This window comes from Phascolarctos cinereus, unplaced genomic scaffold (genome assembly GCF_003287225.1).
Source record: "Phascolarctos cinereus isolate Bilbo 61053 unplaced genomic scaffold, phaCin_HiC Scaffold_3;HRSCAF=262, whole genome shotgun sequence".
NCBI lineage: Eukaryota > Metazoa > Chordata > Mammalia > Diprotodontia > Phascolarctidae > Phascolarctos > Phascolarctos cinereus.
The window spans coordinates 195,861,899-195,883,108 of record NW_027555736.1 but is presented as its reverse complement, the minus strand read 5'-3'; positions in this window follow the sequence as shown (position 1 = coordinate 195,883,108).

The following is a 21,210-nucleotide window of genomic DNA, read 5'->3' as shown; positions in this document are numbered from 1 at the left end:
AAAACAGGAAAACTTTGTATATCATTAAGAGAACTATGTTATATATTTTTCTTACTTTTTACAATCTTGAACTATGTAAATGGCCTCACTGTGGAAGGCATCATCTTTTAGACCTATATGTATACGTAACATTCATGTTCTATGAGGACCATGAAGAATACACATACACACATACACATGCACAGGTTTTGTGTATGTATCTATAACAGAGTTCAGGATATGTGTATGTGTATATACATAGATAGTAGATAACACAAATACACAGACATGTATATGTATGTGATTGATATATATATATATATGCACATGTGTATATTTCTATAATGTAAGTATATGTGTGTGTGTGTGTGTGTATTTAAAGGAGAACCAACCCATTCACAAATCTGCCCAATCCCAGTGAACTGAGGTTCAGAAGACTCCAAAAACAAAAGCCAGAAGCATAGAAGTATACATATAGCTTGGCCTTCTCACCAAAAGAAGATTAAAGGAGATAACTTGTTTGCAATTTGATATGCTGTTTCTATCTATGGACATTGTACTATATGTCAGCAAATGACTACCTCGGCCCAGGAGACATGCCAACTGGGAAATTAAACTATCACATACAGGGGTAGCACAGGGGCAAAGGTAGCAGACACATCTGACTCTTACTAGGATCAGTGGGTAGAAAAAAAGCATATCTCCCAAGGAATTTCAGGATTTAAGTCCAACCAAGGACACATAGCTATGTGCATTATATCTCTACAATACTGTTTCATTCTGGAACAATTTTTGAAGGTGGGAAGGATTGATCACTTCACTGACCTCGGCAGAGCTTTGCATATAGTTTCCTCATTTTCCCCAAGCATCATTAGCTAGATTCTTGCCACCTGAACATAATCAGAGATGTTGGAGATGGAGATTAGTTGTTCAGCTCTCCATTGGGCTACACAACTCTTGAGGCTCTTTCTAATTACGAGATTTTATGCCTGTAGGAAGAGAAACTTCATTCTGTTTTCTTGCCAAAGGGAGGGGGAAAATTCTAGGAGCATGACAGCTAGGAATGAAAAGAGGCAGAGAAAATTTGGGCAAGACTGACTCCAGAGATAATGCAACAAACATTTACGAAGGGTTTATTATGTGGCCAGCACTGTTCTTGGCCACGGAGATAAACAAACATTAAATAAAATCCAGTACTTTGCCTCATAGATTTTGTATTCTATTGATAAAAAGATGAGTCAGAAAAGGAGAGAGCTAAGAATGAGCTGGTTTATCTCCATTTACATTTCACTAAAAACCATGATTATCTTGGAAGACATCTTGTAACTTGGCAACTTTTCCTCTTTGATTTATTATTTTAAACCCCCGTCTGTTTTCCTCAAATTAGAAGAAGGAAAAAAACTCTTGACTAAACTAAATAAGGGTTGTTTGCTTATTTCTGAGACATCAGGATAGGGGAGAAATTGGAAACCTCTCCTCTGCCTTTCTTAGGGGATATGGGTGAGAGGAAACCAGGTGGAAGAAAGGGCGATGGCAGTGATACCAAGGGAGCAGCAGATTAAGACTTGTAGGGGAGAAGAAAGTAGAGCATGGGGGTCCGGAACTGGGACATTCCCTCCAAGCTTTTAACATCGGCAGGGACCCTGATGTTATACTGCAAACTATGGGAGTGTCATGTTCTAAGCATATATGCTTAAACTAACTGAACAACTGAGCAACCTGGTGGTGCTTACATATTTTGACACATGTATGCACATATTATACTCTCTGAGGCTAAGATTTGTTCAAAATTTATATAATAACATAGAAGGTCAGAACCTTATTTTACTCCTCCCCGTATAGATAAAAAGCAAATGTGAGATTCAGGTATGCGGCCAACTTCTGTGTGTATATACATAGATACATATATATATGCATACCCATATATGTGTGAATATGTACACACACATAGGACAGCTAGATGGTACAGTGGATAGAGTGCTAGGTTTGGAATCAGGAAGACTCATTTTCTTGAGTTCAAATCTGGTATCAGACACTTAGTAGCTGTTTGATCTTGGGCAAGCCACGTTTCCTGTTTGCCTAGGTTTCCTCATCTGTAAAATGAGCTAGAGAAGGAAATGGAAAATCACTCCAGTATCTTTGCCAAGAAAACTCCAAATGGGATCACAAAGAGTCACACATTACTAAAACTATTCAACAACATACATAATATATATGGACACATATCTCATTTGAGCTTCACAACAACCTTGAGAGCTAAGTCCTTATCCACATATTACAGATACAGCTCTTAGCTGGTAAATGTCAGAGATGAAATCTGAATCCAAATGTTCCTGACTCTGAGTTTAAAACTTGGTCTGTTTTAACACGCCATGATATGGTCCATTTAAAAAAAATGGACATAATGCACATACAGAGACAACCACATACAAAGCCCCTATTCTAATAAGTGGTTTCATTATAATCTGGATCAGTTTGTTGTAACCTGGGGACCAGGAGTGGCATGAAGGGTGAAAATCTTCATTCTAGGCTTCAGAAAGGTAACAGTTGTTTGAGATTACTCTCATTCACAGTCGAATTCATTGCACTCTTGAACTGCCACCCTTTACAATGCCCACAGCTAGTGTCTTTGAATGTTGTACATAGATGATAAATTACCCGTAATCTTTCTCATATCTCCTCTTCAGGCTTGCTTGTTGTTTTCAAGCCCAGTCTTCTCTGCTTATCATGTTAGAAATTTGCTTGCTAACGATTCACTACCATTAGCTCTTTGCTTTTTGCCCTCTCTCTATTTAGAGTCCATTTCTGACCTCCTCTTCTATCTACCATCAAACTGGAGAGATCTTAACTAGAGTGTAATACAGAGGGAAACACTTTGTTTCAATGATAATAACCTTAACTTGGTATGTATGTAACTTGGAGACAGATATGGCGCCAGCAGCCAAGAAACATTGATTAACCAGATGATAAGAAGACACATCTAAACATACATACAGCCACCAGAAACACATACAAAGAATAAACAAGACAATCACTTTCACTTTTTCCCCCCCAGTTTTTCATGTAACTAGAAAGGAGTAGACATAGGTCACCTCACATCTTTTTCTAGAGACTCAGAGCCATAGTTAGAATTTCTCTGACAGTGGGAGAAGAACAGAGGAATTGGTTAAGGATAAAAACTCTCCCACTTAACTATTCTATTCTTCTGTCTCTCAGATGTATGCTATAGGGAAAGGAACATGAATGTGGGACAGTATGAATGAATCACACTTGTGAAACTCAGCAAGGCATTGAATACTGGTCAATTTTACTGACTTCTAGAGAAAATAAGCAGGGGATCTTGAATAAGGACACAAAGGTTCTGCAACTACCTACCTCATTTCTTTACTTTGTAATCCTTGTTACTCCTGTCTACACTCATTATCACTATCCGACATCATCGTTGGGGACATAATTGGGAAAATTGTAATGGAGGGCATGTTTTTCTTCACGAGTTTACCCTTTAATGCACTATATCCACATCCTCCCTAGTCTCTGCATCTTTGTGCTGCTCCCGAATGACTGTGATTTGTCCCCATTTGCAATCTTGTCCTCACCTTGTTCCCATGCAAGTTAGGTTCATTTTTTTTTTCTTAAAAGGTGTTGAAGCCATCCTCCAATCTTAACTGGCTCGGGGGGAATAAGGGCTTGAAGTATTGACATCCTGAGTATAAAACAACCGCAATAAACTTGAGGCACTATCTCATGCTTAGTTGGCATATGTGAGCAAATCAGAAGCAGGAGAGCCTCACTCAGGTGAATCAACTCAAGATGTCCTCAATGCAAATCCTTGTGTAATATCCTTCTTCTGCTATGGCTAATAAATCTCCTTTTGTAACCATTGAATGATCAATAGATGTCTCATTTCATTGACGTATTGGATTTAAAGTATTAGAGGGGATAGCCTGGGTTGGCCCTATCAGACCATTCCAATTGTAGGCTCAGCAGGGACTCTCTTCTACATTTATTGGGACTAATGCCCTTTGTCCCATGCACTTTAGACTGTACTCTCTTTTATGAGTTTGCATACCAATGTAGACAGAATGCTGAACTCAGAGTTAGGAAGACTTGGGTTCAAATCCCACTCCTGGCCCTTAGTAGTTATGTCCTAGATGACAAGTCATTTAAGTGCTTTGAGTCTTAGCTTTCTTATCTGTAATAGGAGAATAAGTACTTAACTTACAGGATTGGTGTGAGGCCTAAATGAAATAGTGTAAAGAAAATGTTTTTCAAACTTTAAAGTGCTATATAAATTTTATCTATTTTTATTATGTGACAAAGGAGCCATAAATCATATAAACTATTCTCAGCAATTGTTTTTGCTAGAAATTTTAATGAAAATGTCCTTTGCATTTTGGGTCTTAAACTGAGAGTCCAGATACATGAGTAAAAGTCTAGGCATCTCTTACCTCCTCTTGTAAAAGGAAGAAAGGACCAAAAGAAAATCAGGCAGCACAGTACAGTGGAAAGAATTCTGGATGGGAAATCAAGGGGGTCATGTTTCAAGCTCCAACTCTGTCAATAACTTGATGGGTGGTTTTAAGTATGTCACTTAATTTCTCTGGGCTTTCATTTTCTCATCTGTAAATAATGGGGTTGGACTAATTGATTTCCAAAGGTCATTATTGAGCTAACATTCTTAGTTTCTGAGTGGTTGGAGAGCCCCTGTGAATTTCCACAAGTCATTGTGTCTATCTGAGCCTTAGTTTTCTAATTTTTTAATTCAATTTTATCTTTTGTAAGAATGGAAAAGAATTTTTATATGAAATCATAAACTTCTGTTATATACAGTTTGAAATTACATATTAAATTTAACATGAGAATAATAAAAGCTCTCTATTATGTTCCCTTTGAAACTTTATTCTGCTTTCTTCTATATATTTTTAAGGTTTCATTGATACTTTCTCTTTATTTTCTCCTTTTTTGTTTTATCATTGTCATTACCCATCAATCCTTCTTCCCCTCAACTGCCTTACACACACCCACACCCCCTACACACACACACACACACACACACACACACACACACACACACACTCTGGGCCTTCTTTTTCTCATCTGCAAAGCAAAATGGTTTAACTAGAGGTTGAGGTCCCTTTTTACACTAACATATTTGAATTCCATTCTAGGAGAACAAAAGTCATCCATCTCTTGAACTCCTTAATGGAATTTAAATGTTTAGCTAATTTAGGAAATCAAATGTTCTCCAATATGGAGTAATCAAGTTATTCTCTGTGTTGAGTCATTCACTGAGAATAGGTAGTTATAACTATATAAGCAGACTAGTAGAATTGGGGATGCAAAGAAATCCAGGTTAAGAATTCAGATCAGTTATTCAAAGGTAAAATTACTTGTGCAAAAAAATTGGGGGTTTGAGTGTGTGCATATGTTTTTCCTCGTGAGACCTATGATTTCATTATTGTAAGGAACTATTCATGAGAAAACTGCTTTGGTCAATATAAATCTGAACCCTCTCTATAGCTTATGGTCTTAGAAAGTTAGTGTAGGCCCAGACTCTCCATTAAGTGACTTGTCTAATAGGGTCATGAAGCTAGGTGTTAGAAGTAAGACTTGAATCCATGTTGTCCTCATTCTGAGGACAGCTCTCTGTCCACTAGCTCACTTGCCTCTCAAAGATCAGTAGCAGTACAAAAATATAGCAGCCTACATATCAGCCCTAGAAAATAAAAGTAATTAAACCAGTTTACCTAAAACATAGAAAATGATTTTAATTTTTAGACTAATAATACTTAATAGCTAGCCCTTATATGCTGCTTTAAGGTTTGTAAAGTGCTTTACATATGTTATCTCATTTGATTTTCACAACAACCTGGGGAGGCATTTATTAGTATTATTATTCCCATCTTATAGATGAGAAAACTGAGGTACATGGGTTAAGTGATTTGCTCAAGTCACACAGCTAGTAAGTATCTGAGACAGAATTCAAGTTTCCTTACTCCAAGTCCAACCCTCTGACCATTAGGCCATCTGGTCAATAGAGAAGATATTTTGTCTACATGGGACTTTATTCTTCATTAAAGATAATTTCTTTCTGTAAAAGGTGGTTGCTGTTAGTCCTTTGTTTTTGAAGAGGACCAATGACATCATAAAGGTGATGTATGATTTGTGCGTGAATTGGATTTAAGTGAGGCAGAGCCACGTGCAAAATCAAGAAGACTGAGGATGGCCAGGGATACACTGGATGACCTTGATGTCTTTGATGTCTGACTGAGCTCTCAGAGCTCCTCAGGGCCTATTTCACCTGCCTTTACGGGGCTGGAACAAATTGTTCTCACCCTCTCACTCTGCTGGGGGAACTCTTCACATGATCTAACTTTTGCCTATTGGCTACTGTTAGAGTGAAGCTCACCAATGGGAACTCAGGATCTCCTGGATCCACAGGGGGACCGTAGAAAACAGGATTGCTAGTGCAGAGGATTATGCTAGACTTTTCCAGCATTCTGTTTACATCTTTTACTTCTTTCTTTTTTAACTTCCTGATGTATGTATTTAAATCTGAAAGAGCCATGGAGAAGCATCACAGTGTAATGGATACATTGATGGACTTGGAGTCAGGAGGACCTGGGTTTAAGTCTGACCATTGGCACCTACTAATTTTGTGACCATGAAAATGTCATGCAACTTTTCTAGGCCTCAGTTTCCTCATTTTTAAAATAAGGGGATTGGGAACTGATTCAAATGTGTAAGAATAAATGTCATTCCTCAATAGATAAATGATCAAAGGATATGAACAGGCAGTTCTCAAGAAACCCAAATTATCATTAAGCCTATGAAAATGCTCTAAGGCATTAGTAATTAGAGAAATATAAATTAAAGCTGTTCTTAGGTTCTATCACACAGCCATCAGAATGGCCAAATTGATGTCTAAAAAAGGAGAGTAACACGCATTGGAAAGACTGCAGGAAAATAGGCACATTGATGCATGGTAGAGCTATGAATTGTTCCAGCCATTCTAGAAAGCAATTAGGAACTAGTCTCAAAAAGTTGCTAAATTGTGCATACCTCTTCATACCACTCCAAGGACTTATACTTCCAAAGACATTAAAGAAAGAGGAAAAGGATTCAAACTTATAAAAATATTTATGACAGCCTTTTTTTTTTGTCATGACTAACAACTGAAAAAGAAGGCGGGGCCATCATTTGGCAAATGGTTGAACATATTATGTTATACAAATGTAATGAAATACTATTGTGTTTTTAAAAATGTTGAAAGGTGAGCAGCTAGGTGGTGCAGTGGATAGATCACTGGCCTTGAATTCAGGAGGACCTGAGTTCAAATTCGGTCTCAGACACATAACATTTACTAGCTGTGTGACCCTGGGCAATCCCATCGCCTACCCAAAAATAAATAAATAAATAAAAATTAAAAAAAAAAAGAAATGGTGAAAGGGACAGTTTCAGAGAAACATGAAAAGAATTGTATGAGGGAATACAGAGTGAAGTGAACAGAACCAAGAGAACAATTATAAAAATGAGTAACTTTGAAAGACTTCAGAACTCTGATCAACACAGTAACTAACCATTATTCCAGAGGGGTGATAATGAAAAAAAAAAAACAAACCAAAACTACCCACCTCCTGACAGGGAGGTGAGAGACTCAATATACAGAATGAGACTTACATTTTTGGACATGGTCAATATATTTTTTTTTTGCTTGACTATGTCTATTAGTTTGAACATTTTGTTTTTTTTTCTTTTGGGGAGGAGAGAGGAACACAGCAGGGTGAGGAGAGAGAATTAATGCATGCTATTTGAAAAAATGATTAAAAAATAAAAGAGTTGGAGTAGATGGCCTCTAAGGATCCTTCCAAGCTATAGATCCATGATCCGATGTTTATCACTGACAATTACTGTGAAAAGGTCATTTACAATCCATTTAGCTTTTTCTTTTAAGTACGTATATGCCATGGTTTTTGACCTACATGTATATTTAGTATTGGTATTTTTTTAATCTTTGGTACCTTTAAACAAAATGTAGTTTCTCAGTCTCCCTTGAGTCTATCAGATTTACTATAATCTTGGTCTAAGATTATGACAACACTCTTACTTTTCTTGGATTCAATGAAGACATAACAAATTCTACTTCCAAGCAATATTCTCTATGATTTCTTAAAAAGCGACATTAAGACCATTTCTTTCATCATATTTTTTTTCTGGAAGGCCACGATTCTTAGATTCCCTCTTAGAGCTCCTATTTTCCTGGTTAATTATTTTTGAACGTAGATATTTCACTTTTTAAATTTTGCTATCATTTGTCTTTCCTCTAGTTCTTGTTTTAGTGTTCCATTTTTGAGCTTCATCTCCATTTGTTTTCAAGGTATACATTGCTTTGCTAAGGTTTTCCAGCTTCTCTTCTGAGCTATCCATTTTTTTTTTCAGTTTTCATAAACATCTCAAACTTCACTCATTACCTCTTCCTTTAACTTTTTTTTTTTTATTAAAACTTCTGGTCATCCTCGAGAGTTTTGTGGCTATTCCATTCTCTTTTCTGAGATTCTAATTGTAATGATTGTAGACCAAGTCTTTCTCATCTGTAGATTTCTCCTGGTATTCTCTTACTTCATAATATTTCTTCACTGTGTTAACTATTTTTTTCTTCATCATTTCATACATTAGATTTAGAATTCGTTGAGGCCTTAAGAAGTCATTTAGTTAACTCCCTTATTTTACAGGTGAAGAAGTTGGGGATTAGAGAGATTAAGTGATTTTCGTAAGGGAATGATATTCTAAAGAAATGTTTAGCATCTGAGTCTCAAAAAAAAAATCTTCACAGGACACACTTTTAAGTTGAAACTGCATTATTACTAGTTTCTCCATCACTTTCTGAAGTCTAGACAATCAACCAAACAATAAAGTGAGCCTTGAACTGTAGCATTTCCAAGGTGTAAGTGTTCACCTTAGAAATTTAACAATAACTCCTGTGAGCAGTTCTATCTGGTTCCAGCAATATTCTTAGTTTAATGTAACATAAGCACAGAGTCACAATTTTAACCCAGGCTACCTGATCCCAAGTCCAGCACACTTTCTACTGTACCCATTTGCTTGTTCTCTCTGCTGTTTTTTCCCCTCTTGTAGGGTTTTCTTGAGAGGATTTCCTTCTTTTCCTCTCCCAGCGAAGGGAATTTTCATATCAGTCACAAATGGCATTATGGATCCAGGAAAAAAAAAATTATGGGATTGTCAAAGTTAGCATTGACCTTATTTCTTTCCATATATTTGGAAATTGTCATACATGCATAACAATAGTTGAAATTTATATAGCACTTTTAGGTTTGCAAAATGCTTTATATTTATTATCTCATTTGAGCCTCACAAGAATTTTTTTGGAAAAAAAAAGAACCCTTCTGTGTAGGCACAATTCTCATTTTTCAGATAAGGAAACCAAGCCTCAGAATGTAAGCGACTCTTAGAAGTGGAATTAACAGCTAGATCTCTCCCGACATTCAAGTCTAGAGTTCTTTGTGCTATATTGTGCTGCAATTCAAAATTTTTCTCATATACATACAATATATTATTTATTCAGTTGATAGAAGGTATGTTTGCTATTTATTACATTGAGTCATAGTAGATTTTTTTTGCATCTAAATAAAGATGAAAATGAAATATCTGGGGTACATATGAATTTATGAAGCTCTTGAAAAAAAACTCCCTGGTCTTGATGTGGGTCCTTGACCAGAAGCAGTATATTGAGGATATCTAATGTCAATCTAGCTATGATTCATTCTACGATTCTTTCTAAATCCAACATAGGAGATGGTAGAAGATGGAAAAGGGGCAAGGGAAGGGAATATCCTCAACCTCTTTGCTGAGCCAGTCTCTAAAGCAATCATTAATTTTAAATACCTGGGGGATGCCTCTTTAAGAATAAGAGAGTCATAATGCTCCTTCAAAGTTACAAAAACCTCATCAATTCTTGCAAGAGTCTGAATTCGGGTCACCTTTCTACTGCATATATGTAGTTAGATTTTTATCCTTGGACCTTTCCTCTGGCTTTGGTACCTTAGAACCTCAATATCCTTCTTTCTAGATCTTATTTTCAGAACAGCTTTGCAAAAATTACCCTTCCAGTATTTTCCCCACCTACAAGAAGTTTGGATTGGATATTAGCCAGATCCTGTTTCAAGTAGCTCTCTGCTACCCTCTGCTGACTGGTCAAAAAACCCATTAAATTCATGAATATTTACTTTCCCAGCCACTCATCACCAAGTTTCATTAGGATATTTCCCTGAGCTGCCATTGTACCCTACCACCCCTCTTTAATTGGATTGTTTGTCATTGGACATGTTTATCTCAGAGGAATGGCGGAGGTGGGCTGGAGGTAGATCTCCATCATCTCAGGAAGGGGGAGGGATCCTGAGGTTAGCACGTGAAAGGACTGTCACCTTGGGTGTGCAGATTATCTAACCCAAGCCCACACAACATACATCCTGTGGGCCACTTGCAGCCTGCCAAAAGTTTTCAGGTGGCTTGCAAAAAATGTAAAGGATATAAAGAAAATAAAGATGTAATGAATGCTGTGTCCATGCCCTGCTTAGCCTGCCTTCCACCAGTCACTATTGTGCCCATCATGTAACTTGGCTAGTGGGTTGTCACCACACACTCGCTCCTATTTGTCAAATGATCCATGGCAACCAACCATCACAGTGTGTCTCTAGTCTGAGAGGAGTGATTTCATGATAAATAAAAAATCTGAAGTAATAAGTTTAATTGACATGAATTGAAATTTCCCTTTTTAAATATGATTTATTTGCAAAATAGCTCAATCATTAATTACACCTTTACTTGGAAAGTGAGCCACTAAAAACCTATCTGCAGCCCGAAGAAGTTTAGCTTGTTTTTAAATTTTGGCCCCTATCTACTGCCAAGTTGTGTAGGTCTGATCTAACCTATTAACTGCTGGGATCATTGAATCATTAGTAAGCTCTTGAAAGTGTCTCTGAGAGAGTTGAAAAGACGCTAGAATTTATTAATATCTTTTCATATTGTTGAGTATTTCAATCTAAAGCATTAGTTATGATACATTTTTAGAAATTGTTGCCATATTTTATCAATTTGTGCAAACAAGTTTATCACTATAAGTAATTTGCATTTATATACAGTGGAGTATTGTGTGTGTATTTTTTCATTTTTTTTACAATCATGTTAAACATATTTCCACATTAGTCATGTCACAAAAGAAGAATCAGAACAAAAGGGAAAAACCACAAGAAAGAAAAAGAGGAAATAGAATGCTTCAATCTGCATTCAGACTCCATAGTTCTTTCTCTGGATGTGGATAGCAATTTCCATCATGAGTCATTAGGAATTGTCTTACAATATCATTGTATTGCTGAGAAGAGCCAAGCTTAGCTCTTCTTAGCACCATCTTGTCGACTTCCATTGCGCCATGAGAGCCAAGTGGAGGAAGAAGTGAATGCATAGGCTGAAACGCAACAGGAGAAAGATGAGGCAGAGGTCCAAGTAACCAGACTGCTGACCACGGAAGCCACAGGAGCAGAGATGGAATGACCCTTGGTGACATTCTCAGGAAGGCAGAAACCTTTGGGAGACATCACCCCCCCACAAAGGACTCTACTAGATCTACCACCATCTGATAAGGACTCTTAGCACCATCTGAAGACCTCCCTGACAAAAGGACATGCCATCATTTAATGCAAATTCCATCTACTTGCCTCTTGACTTTGTGCCATGGGACGTATGTCATTCCAGACTGATTGTTTTCTTTGTGGCTTAAGTGAAGCACACCTGTATAATAAATCCTCACTACTTTCTTGTTTGAAAAAAAAAAAGAGCCAAGCTTATCAAAGTTGGTCATTGCACAATGTTGCTGTTACTGTGTACAATGTCTTCCTGGTTCTGCTCACTTCATTCAGCATCAGTTCATGTAAGGCCTTCCAGGTTTTTCTGAAATCCATGTGCTTATCATTCCTTATAGCATAATAGTATTCCACTACATTCATATACCGCAACTTGTCCAGCTATTCCTCAATTGATGGGCAACCCCTCAATTTCCAATTCCACAAAAAGAGCTGCCATACATATTTGTACATTTGTCCTTTTCCTTTTTTTATGATCTCTTTGGGATATAGATCTAGTAGTTGTATTGCTGGATCAAAGGTTACGCATAGTTTTATAGCCCTTTGGGCATAGTTCCAAATTGCTTTCCATATTGGTTAGATCAATTCACAACTCTTCTGTGTGTATGTATTTAGCTATAGTTAAATGCATTCCTCCTAAGTCTCTGTAATCCTGAAAAAGTAAGTATTTATAAACTTCCTGCTTCCTAAAGCCACTGAAGTTTGTGGAAGTAGTATGGTGGATCATAAGATATAGTCAAATAACCCAACAATCAGGTACATGGAAAATGAATTTGACTCCATTAACCTGTTTGCCTCCTTTATCAAAAAGGTAATACATTCATTCTGAAATTCTTATGAGTTACTGGTTCAATGTAGGAGTAATAAATGACTCAACCAAGAGCCAAGTTATGAAGGGCTTCAAATGACAAACCGGAGTTTATATTTGATTCTAGAGGTGATAAGCAGCCCCTAGAGCTTATTGAATATGTGTGTGTGTGTGTGTGTGTGTGTGTGTGAGAGAGAGAGAGAGAGAGAGAGAGAGAGAGAGAGAGAGAGAGAGAGAGAGAGAGAGAGAGAGAGAGAGAGAGAGAGAGAGAGAGAGAAAGTGTGTGAGAGTGGGGTTGGGGAAGGGGAGACATGGTCAAGTCACAAACTGCGGACTACAATGAAATATAAGCAACATCAGGAAACTTGGAGGAAGCCCTAAACTACATTGGTCTGAATCTTGAATTTATGAAATTATAGAAATAAGAGTTGCAAAGGTTCAAAAGGAATGAATAGCTTAGGTTCTGAGACCATCAGGTGAATATGACCATCCATGAGATCATAGATTTATCAAAGCATTAAAGCATCATTTTACCTGAATAAGACCATGGTAATGAAAATGTCTAAAGCTGCAAAAATTCTCAATTGCCTGGGTTTCCTTGTGCTAAAATATTCTTGTTTGACTACATATTTCTCATTCATTTTCAAAAGAAGGCAGGTGTCTGAAAGGAGGAATAGTAGCCCAGGGCACTAATTATGGGTGCTCTGAGTACAATGCATTAGATAATTTTTAAAGTTCCCTTTAGCTCTAAGTTCTATGATAATATGTGCTTAGTACGATCTTCAATGCTGTGGGAGCTACAAGTCTGATTATGCTACTGTCCCATGAAGCTAAGATACACACATCTCTATTTTCTATGTGGAGACAAATATATGCATAATTAAGAAGTAAAATATGAAACATAGACACTAAGTTCTATAGGAATTCAAAGGAATAGAGATCAATAATAGGAAGAATAGTCAAAGAAGACTTCATGGAGGCAGTTAAGACCTAAGCTGAACCTTTAAGATTTGGATAGATGGAAGAAAAAGAAGAAGGAAATTCTAGTTAAGTCAAACATCAATACAGATTCAGGGGGGGAAAAAAGATGCTATCTATGGGACATGGAGCTCCAGCTTTCTAGAATGAAGGAGATTAATAGGAGAAAGGATTGGTTACCCAAGGTGACACTACTTCAGCTCTGCATCTGCTCTTTTTGATTGATCTCAGCTTCACAAAACAAGACACCCCTTCCAGGTTAAACTCCTCACCTCTAATTTCATCACCATGCTGCTAACTCAAGTCTTGATTACTCCTACCTCCCTAAGCCTCCTCTCCCTGACAATTGTAGGGCTAGAGAGTGGAGTGACAAATGCCTCCAAATGCCTTCCTTTACAGAGGGCAGAAAAACTGAACTTCTGGGCTCACTCCACTCTATATATGCTGCTGTGCCTGATCTCACTCCATGGAAGAAGATGCTCCCATGTCGGGTACCCCCTACTGTGACCACCTTCCCTGCCTCCTTTTGTGTGTTTTCTCCCCTCATTAGATTGGAAGCTTCTGGAGTCCAGGGACTGTCTGTCTTTTCATTAATTGTATCCCCAGCAGTTAGGACAGTGCCTGGTACACAGTAGGCACTTAATAAATATTTATTGAATTAGATTGGGTGAGGTTTCTGAAGGGCTTAGGAAAGAATTACTCACAGATTGAAACCAATCAGAATATTTGGAGAAGCTATTGACCTATTTAAAGAAATCAAAATGATATATCAACCAGGTCAAAGAAAAAGAAAAGGATTCATATGTACAAAAAAGATATTATGACAGCTCTTTTTGTCATGGTAAAGAACTAGGAATTGGGAAGGTATCAATTAGTGAATGACTGAATAAACTATGGTATATGAATGTAATAGAATACTGTTGTGCTATAAGAAATGAAGAAAGAGATGGCTTTAGAGTAACCTGGGAACATTTGTATGAACTGATGCAGAGTGAAGTGAGCAGAACAAGGAGAACAATTTATACAACAACATTGTAAAAACAAAGAATTCTGAAAGGTTTAAGAATTTTAATCAGCCATCAACAAATATTTATTAAATAGAAATGTTTCGCATGACTTCACATGCACAACAGGTATCATTTTGCTTGCCTTCTCAACATGAGGTGGAGGGACTACAGGGAAGGAGAAATTTTGAAACTCAAAACAAAAAAAATGAATGTTTAAAATTTTTTAAAAGAATATAGTGAGAAGAAAAAAAGAAAAGTAAACAAACATTTATTAAGTACCTACTATGTGCTAGGCACTGTGCTAAGGACCGGGATATAAAGAAAGGCAAAAGATAATCTCTGCCTGAAGGAGTTCATAGCCCAATGGGGGAGAAAGCACACGAGAAAAAAACTGAAAAGGGCAGGGGGAGAGGGGGGAGGCGTGGGAGCATAACGAAGTCTTACATTCAGGTGGGAAAGTATAAGATAGCTGGGGGTGGGGGGAACCTTCTTCAATGGAGAATATGGAAGAAGCTCTCCCATGTCTACCCTCCACCTTCTCTGACCAGGGGAAAGCAGGGGACCCAGAGGCAGGGGGATATTGAAAGAAGAGGAAAGGAATAAACATTTATATAGCACCTATGTTCCTGGCACTGTGCTAAGAACTTTATAAATATTATCTCACTTGATTTTCACAATAACCCTGAGAGATGATTGCTGTTAATTTATTCCTGTTTTACAGTTTATGTGATTTGCCCAGAGTCACACAGGAGCAAAATAAGGAACAAAAATGGATGTAGGAGCAAAGTAAAATAGCTAAGGCTGCGTTTGAACTCATGTCTTCCTGACTCAAAACCAAGCAGTCTATCCAGTGCACCACCTAGCTACTCCTGAGAGGTATGAGTTTCAGAGTTAATGTAATCTTGTAGGAAGATGAGTTTCTAGAGGCAATGATGAAATCCAGGAGAGCAGCCAGGTGCGAAAATCTCCTTAAATGAGGTATCTGTGAGGAACTCACCACTGTCACTGTCCTCTCCAATAAGGGAGGTGGGGAGGGACTCCAAAGGCAAGGAATGCTGAAGAGGTATGTTTCAGAGTTGATATGACCTTGAAGGAAGGTGAGCTTCTACAGACAATGATAATTCTGTAGTCACGATGATGAAGTATGCTGCTCACCTACTGACATGAGATACACATGTTTGGACACTTCCATTGCTGAAATATATTTTTCTATATTAATATATTACAAGAATTTAAATTTTTTTTCCATTGGATGTAGGAGAGTGTAAGAGAGCAGAAATAAATGTTTGATAATTGAAAAAAATTAAAAAACTGAAAAACAGAATATCTGATCCATAAGGTACCTTGGAGACATTATCTAGTTCAGCCATCCCATTTTACAAGTGTGGAAACTGAGACACCCCCAAAATTATGTGAGTTGTCCAAGGTCACACAGCTAGCGTCCAAAGACAAGACCAAAGATTTAGAGCTAGCAAGGACTTAGAAGCCATCCAAGTCAGACCTTCATTTGACAGATGAGGAAACTGTAACCCAAAGAGATCAAGTGTCTCGCGCAAGATCGTACAGATTATAAGTGGCTGGGCTGGTATTTACAACTAGGACTTCAGAATAGAGACTTAACATCCTTCTCATTGAACCCTGCTGTCATCTATCTTATCTCTCAGAGACAGCATGAGAATCCAACAAGCATGTATTTAGAACCTACCATGGGCAGCTAGGTAGTACAGTGGATAGGGCACTGGGCATAGAGTTAGGAAAACCTGAGTTCAAATTCAGCCTCAGATGCTAACTAGCTGTGTGATCCTAGGCAAGCCACTTAATCCTGTTTGCTGCCTCAGTTTCTGTAAAATGAGCTGGAGAAGGAGATGGCAAACTATTTCAGTATCTTTGCCAAAAAAAACCCCAAACTGGGGTCACAAAGAATAAGATATGACTGAAAAATGACTGAGCAAAATGTGCAAGCAACTACAGTGGGTTCTGAGAATAAAAAAAAATAAACAAATGAAATCTCTCCTCTGCCTTGAAGGAGCTCACATTCTACCAAGCATGGAGTGTAGAGACCATATAAATAGATCAGTACATGCAGCATTATTGAAACCAGGTTTCTGAACTCCTCATCCAGAAGAAGAAAGGAGATACAAAAGAAGTTTAATTAAGGTATTGTCCTAGTGAGATAAGATACACATATATCTTTTATGAGATAAGGAAGTCATGCAGGGAGTTCTTTGGACCATGCTCTACTATTGCACTGTCCTTACCCTTTCTAGCCAAAGTACCACATTTAAAAAAAACAAAACAAAACACTACTTCCTTAGTCCTTTGTGACAATCTGTCGATGCCAAACTTCTTTCTGCCTTGAACCAATATAGCCTTCAATTCCCCTAGAATAGCAGTGTCAATGGATAAGCAAGCTGGCCGTGTGTGCTCGGCACCACCTGGTTGCAGTTACATCACTCAGCTCTAAACGCACTAGCTGTGTCAGGGTTGAACACTGTCATTCTGATGAAGTGGTGAGTGTGCTGGCCTGGTAGGAAGCCTTTTAATGGAATGACAAGATTTTTCTTATTTGTTACATCCCCGGGCCTTTGTCAAATCATATAATGCCAGCCCAGGAAAGTAATTACAGAACTGTTGTGAGGCTGTTAGCAGCTGCTTTTCATTTTTTTTTTCCATTATGCCTGGGGCTGTGGCAAAGAAAAACAGGCATGACTGACGAAGACCCACAACAGAAATGCCACCCGATCCACTGGCCTGTCACATGTGGCACGCTGAAACCTCCTTTAAGTCAAGAGGAAAGTCTTGTGTCCAAATGAGTTGCTTGATGTTGTGGCCTTGAGAATAATAAATGAACCACAAACAGCTGTTGTGGGCTAGCACATGCAAGGGGACCCCTTTTTATAGTCTTAAAATAATTTGTAAAAAAATCACAAGGCCACAAATCCAATTTTGGGAAAAAAAAAAATCTGCACCAAGCACTATTTAGTATCACTGGTCTTCCTAGGTAATGCCACCAATTTTCAGGGCTTCCCATGCCCTTTGGCTAAGAAGACCGAAGGTTTTACCTGCAGTTAACATATTTAACTCCCCAAATTCAAGGCTTTCATTTCCATTTAGAAATACTGTGGTTAGTAGAGAGGGTCATTGGACTGGGAGTCAAAAGGAGATAGCTGTGATTTCTGCCTCACATACCACCTTTGTGACCTTGGGGGAAAGGCACTTAACAGTCTAACTTTGTTTCTTCATCTTTAAAATGAGGAGTGAGCCTGACCTCCAAGGCCTCTTTCGTCTCTTTCTCTCTGTCTCTGTCACTCTCATTTTCTCGCTCTCTGATCCTAAACTGAAAAAGAATATACAGAGGGACCAAGCACATCAAATCTCATTTAGTCCCAATGTCTCATTTTTACTGAACTCACCATCATGTCTGTTACTCTAAGTATATATCACAAAGCCTATTTTTGTCACTATAGGGTTTCCCCCCCTCTTTTGGTCTAGATCAGGGGTGAGGAGCCTGTGGCCTTGAGGCCACATATTGCCTTCTAAGTCCTTGGGGGCGGCCTTTTGACTGAGATCAGGTTTTACAGAACAAATCCTTTTATTAAGGGGATTTGTTCTGTGAAGTTGGGATTCAGTCAAAGGGCCACACTTGAGGGACCTAGAGGGCCACATGTGGCCTTGAGGCCACAGGTTCCCCACCCCTGGTCTAGACCTTTGACTGCACCAGTGAGGTACACTCCTGGAATGGAATTTCCCTCCACTAATGCAGATCAGCAGCTTATATGTAACATATCCTGAGAACTGCCTGGGACATTGAGAGGATATGAGACATTCCTAGGGTCATATGAGATAGTATGCATCAGAAACAGGACTTGAATACAGATCTTCCTGACTCTACAGCCAGCTCTCTATCCCACTCTGTCATACTATTTTTTTTAAAGCAGTGTAAGTTATCACTGAAGAGTTTATTGAGTGGAGAATGGAGCTACTTTTTACAGAGTCCTGACTTGAAATCAAAGTAAAGTTGTTTTTATGTGATGACCATTTAAAGTACAATAGAAACTCCTTAAAATGCTTAACACAACTAAAGAAATGTAATCAGACCGATCTGCAAAGAAGCAGACTTGGAGGATAAACCTTAATGTGATTTATTCATTTTCTTTGAGTGAAATTGCTTAATGTCTTGGTTTGCCAGCAAGTAATCAACTTCCCAAACATCCCTTTTTGTTTCTGAAAATCACTTTCTCTCTCTCTCCTTTTCTTTATTTTCACAGCAAATAGTGGTTTTTTGGAGTCTTTTTCTAAAAGCTTCTGAAAAAACAGTTACGACATACACTGTTTTCCAAGTACCCCATCCCTTTCCCCCTCCCTCTAACACATGAGTAGGCAAAATTCTTTCCCATTAGAAAGGCCATTTCCAGGTGACAAAAGAGGTTATAAGTTTGGGGTCCAGAGTCAACCCAAATGACAATAATTGCAATTTATCATAAAGACAAGAGTGAAGCTTGAAACCTGTCGGTACATATCACCATGAAGAAATAAATTATGGCTTGTCAGGAATGACAGATTTCAGCAAGGTGCTTCCTTTTCACTCTGAGTAAGACCTTTTTTTCCCCCCCACCCAGCAATTAACTTTATTCCCATTAATATTCAGCAGTGTTGACAAGGCTGACATAGTAAAACTGGGTTTTATAAAAGTAAAGACAGATTGATGTAGACTCATTATTTTGTCTAATAATTTCATCACTGTGTGTTGGATCCTAATAAATGAAGAACAAAGCTGTTGACTCCAGCATTGACTTGTTGTGCCAGGTAAAGGACGCAAGTTTTTCAATGTATATTTCCTTTTTTTGGGATACACAAATTTATTTTCTGAAATAAACAGTAATTTCACATAAAAGGTTGCAGAGGTGCCACGGTAACCCATTCATGCCACACCACAATACTGTTAGCTCTGGCATGGCTTCCTTTGGTTATTTCTTGAGAATCTATAAATAATAATTAAGCAATGTAGCTCTATTAAATAAAATGCGTCACAGCACTTCAAATTCTCTTTGATTTCACATGGAGGAAAAGCTTGTGTGTGAGTATTTGCTTGTGTGTGTGTGTGTGTGTGTGTGTGTGTGTGTGTGTGTGTGTGTGTAAAGCCAAGGAGTGACTCCACTCCTTGAGGGAATGTTAAAAACCAAACATTTTTTTTTCTCTGTCCCTCCTTCCTGTTTGAGAAAGTTATAAGGGAAACAGAGCAGGTTTCGTAAAATTTTGAGATGTGTCAAAGATGATGTTGCTTGGAGACATAACATCTGTTCTGTTTTGTATTTGCCATATTTCCTAAAAGACTGAAAATGAAACATTCTCTGACTTTACAAGCTTGTGGACACAGATTGGCTTTTCTTCCCTCCCTCCTCCCATTTTTTTTTTCAAAAAGGACACTTTGGCTGAGTTTAGCCTTGCCTTCTCCTCTAGAATGGTGAGAAAAAAAAAGATTCTCATGATTGGTGAGAAAAGACATGCTATTTGCCTAAAATCAATCAATTTATAGGGCTTTTTGGGGAAAAAAATTTGGCCATTCTTCCCCTCCAATGTGACAGGTGACTGAACAGGTGAAAGTCTGTCATTTTTTTCCCCTTTCAGATGTCCCCCACCCCTTTAACTCTTGATTACTCTACAAATTTTTGCCTGGGGCAACATTAGTGAGTCCCTGATGTCTTACTGACATAGAGCTTTGTCACTTTTATTTATTATTGGTGCTGTGACAACCTACTGTTTTATGGTAGAAATGACACAGGTTTTAGCCTTCATCAAATTTAAAGTTTTTGCAAAAAATTTCCTTTTTCATAAGTGAAAATTCATGTAGTGAAGAAAGAATCAGTTCACACAATTCTTGCTTCATGTCCCTACACACAAACTCTGAAGACCAAACTGCTATAGTTGTCTCTAACTTTACCAGTATTACAGCCTACCCATTTGTAAACCACAGCAATCCATCCAGGCTAGTGAAATTGAGTGTGAGATTGGGATGATAACAAGAAAGGTTCTGGTTTTCATTTCTCCATGTCTAAAGCTTTCTCTCACTCACTCTCTCTCTCTCTCTCTCTCTCTCTCTCTCTCTCTCTCTCTCTCTCTCTCTCTCTCTCTCTCTCTCCTGGACTAGGGTTTCACATTGCTTATCTCTTCAGCCTTTTTCTATGTTTTCTACTCCATCTATCCCTACTCAGTCCATTCTTTACCTCTCAAGACATCCCTGACAATTCTATTAGTTAATGTCTTCCTTTCAATCTTGGTTTTAGTTTCCTGTTTTAATAAGCCTATTCTCTAGCCTTTATCTCTGCTTCTGATCTCTATCAATTGTGACTTATGGTTAGAAGCAGCAGGTCACACTATTTAACGATGCTCTGCTTTTATGTTCAGTTTCCTACTGGTACTGTACTGGATTGTGATTCTCATTAATACTGTTTCTACACAGTTCTTGTCATCTCTTGGGAAACACCAAAGTAAAATGGCAAGATCACTGGCTGTGGAGCCAAAGGATCTGGGTTCCAATGTGTGTCCTTCTGGGTGGCGCAGTGGATAGAGCACCAGAACTGAAGTCAGGAGGACCTGAGTTCAAATCCGGCCTCAGACCAAACACTTGACACGTACGAGCTGTGTGACCCTGGGCAAGTCGCTTAACCCCAATTGCCTAAAAACAAAAACAACCTGTGTTCCTCTACTTAGTGCCTCTTTGACCTTGAACTTCTTCCTTGATGTCCCTGGGTCTCAACTTTTTCACCTGTTAAATGACAGA